Here is a 2,728-nt window from a genome sequence, read left to right on the forward strand (position 1 = left end):
TGGGATATTACACCATGTGTTAAATATGCAATAAATTGTTTACAGGATGCTCTTGTGAAGGGCAGTCCTCTGTAAAGCTGTACAGACTCGGCAGTCGAAGCACAATGTGCACACGATAGTTTTATATACGGCGAGACGGGACTTTTTGCAGAGGGAAAGGTTCTACTATGTTTCTATACAAAGTAAATGGGTCAACGTTTGTGCTTAATGTAAAGCTGCTTTATAAGACTGTAAAATAAATTTTTTTTTTTTTTTTTAAATCTTAAAACACAAAGGTGGGGCGTTTTTATTTATTTATTTATACCTCCTGCCCTGGATGAGCCTTGAGGAGTTAATTGTCTTGGTGGTTCCGAGATGGGAAGTCCTTAGAAATTCTATTTCCAGGGAATTTTAGATGGTTTTTTTGTTTGTTTTTATTCAAAATAAGCTGGAAAATGTTCTTTCTTCAGCGGTTCAGATTTTGCTGGTTTGGGCTCAGGGCCACAGAGGAATATTCTCCGTCTGCTCAAGTGAGGTTCACGCAGTGTGTTGCCAGGTGAGTTGTTTCTGCTGGATGCTGCTCATTGGGAGTTCTCAGGGGTTTTGTTAAATACTAATTTTAACTCAACTGGTCACTAAAAAATACCCTAACGAAGAGGACGGGTGGTCTGTCCCCCGCAGGCCGAGGTTGCTTGTAACGCACCAGTCTCTGAACTCCCTTTTTTTGGCTAAAAATGTGCAAATCCTATCAAAATTCCCTCCCAAGTAAATTGGGATTGAGCTCACCTCTGCCTCGGCTGCTCCCTGCCCGGGGCGATGCTAAATCATCACTAACTTTTCCTGGGATGGAAGGTGGGTGCCTCCTCGGCCGTAGGTGATGCCACCTTTGACTCCATCATAAATAATTTTGTGACCAAAATTTGTCGAGGAAATTTTCCGCCGAAGGAACAGGCTCCTCCCAACCGCTCGGGGGGGAAAAAACACTGAGTTATTATTTTTTTTTTTTTTCATTCCTGAGCAGTTTGTTAAAAACATACGAAATCGGGAAATGGAAGGGGATCTAAATACGTTGTCTGGGTGATGGATTTGGGTGTTTGCTGCTGGGTTTGTGGTGGAAGGAGCTACATTTACCATCTGCCTGGAGTGACTGATGGCTCCCGTTAGGCGCTGCGCCTCCCGAATGTTAAAGAGCCACCTCTAGACTCTGCTCCTCTCCTCCAGGAGCTGCTCAAATGCCAAATGCTCAGCATTTCGCCCTCTTAAACAAGCTGGGGTTCTGCAGTGGTGAAGGTGGGAGCCCCCCTGGCACTGCCAAGCATGCATCTCGAGGACACCACCACCTTGTGCCGTGCTAATCACCGCTAACGAGCAGAGGGTGGGAGGGGGGAGTCTGGGCATGTTGAGTTTGGAGAAGAGGAGGCTGAGGGGAGCCGTCATTGCCATCTACAGCTCCTTGAAAGGACGTTGGGGAGAGGCCGGTGTTGGCCTCTTCTCCCAAAGGACGAACGACAAGACCAGAGGAAATGGTCTGAAGTTGGGGCAGGGGGGATTTAGATTAGATATTAGAAAGAACTACTTTACTGAGAGGGTGGTCAGGCACTGGAACAGCCTGCCCAGGGAGGTGGTGGAGTCACCATCCCTGGAGGGATTTCAGAAACGTATAGACATGGCTCTTCAGGGCATGCTCTAGTGCCCAAGGTTATTGGTTTGTGGTGAGGTGTTGAGTGTGGGGTTTAGTTGGTGGGTGCGGTGTTTTTTGGTGGGCGTTTGGTGTGGTGTGTTTTGTATTTGTTTGGTTGGTTTTTTTTGGTTTTTTTGGTTTTTTGGGGTTTTTTTGTGGTTGGACTTGATGATCTCAGAGGTCCCTTCCAACCACTAAGATTCTGTGATTCTGTGATTCTGTCCATCTGCACCCACCAGGACAGACAGGTCCCCTGCAGCTCCAGGTAGAGGAGGAACCTTTCCGGGTGTCATCAAGCCTTCACACCAGGGAGTTGGTGGCCCCTCGTGCTGGCAGCCCTTCATTTCTCACCATGCTTGGGTGGCCATGGGCAGCCTGGTGCTGGGGACTCGCTGTTGCCATCCCAAAGGAGATTTGATGGCTAATTACGGCGAGATTGGGCTTGTGCTGCTGAGCGTGGAGAAGAACAAGGGTGTTGTCCCAGCCTCAAGCACTCGAGGTCCTGCTCTTGCCCTCAGCCTCTGCAGATGTTGGTACCAGCTCATGGTGAAGGTGAGGCGTCTCTCTGTTGGTTTTGGGGGTGGTTTTGTTTTTCTAGATGACTCTAGATTAATAAGATTTGCTGGTGGGAGAATGCTCCTCCCTTCTGCCCCGTTCTGCTGTTGGCTCCATCCCTCACCCCCCGTCCCTCCTGCCCCCCCTTTCCCCACTCAGAAGCCTGGTCTCTGCCTTCCTGAGCCTGAACCACCCCTTTTAAAGGGATCCATCGTGCTGTAGTGGCTTTAGTGGCTTTCTGTCACCCCAGGAGGAGAACTGGAGGGATGGAGCAGCTTCTCCATGCAGCAGGACTCCAACCAAGGGGGGGGCACCTTCTCTACCTGCCCCAGGAGATGTAAATGTGGGGTTTCCCAGCCCCAGGTGCCTTTTTGCCACCAAAATCTCATCCAAAACCTCTCTGGGTGTGAAAAGAAGAGCCTTTTGAGGATGCTCAGGGAGAGGTTTGTTGTGCAAGCACCAGCTCCAAGGATGCTGGGGGGGGGCTGTGTGTGCTCAGGGGGGGCTGGGGGA

Source organism: Calidris pugnax, unplaced genomic scaffold, assembly GCF_001431845.1.
Source record: "Calidris pugnax isolate Ruff unplaced genomic scaffold, ASM143184v1 scaffold187, whole genome shotgun sequence".
In the NCBI taxonomy this organism is placed as follows: domain Eukaryota; kingdom Metazoa; phylum Chordata; class Aves; order Charadriiformes; family Scolopacidae; genus Calidris; species Calidris pugnax.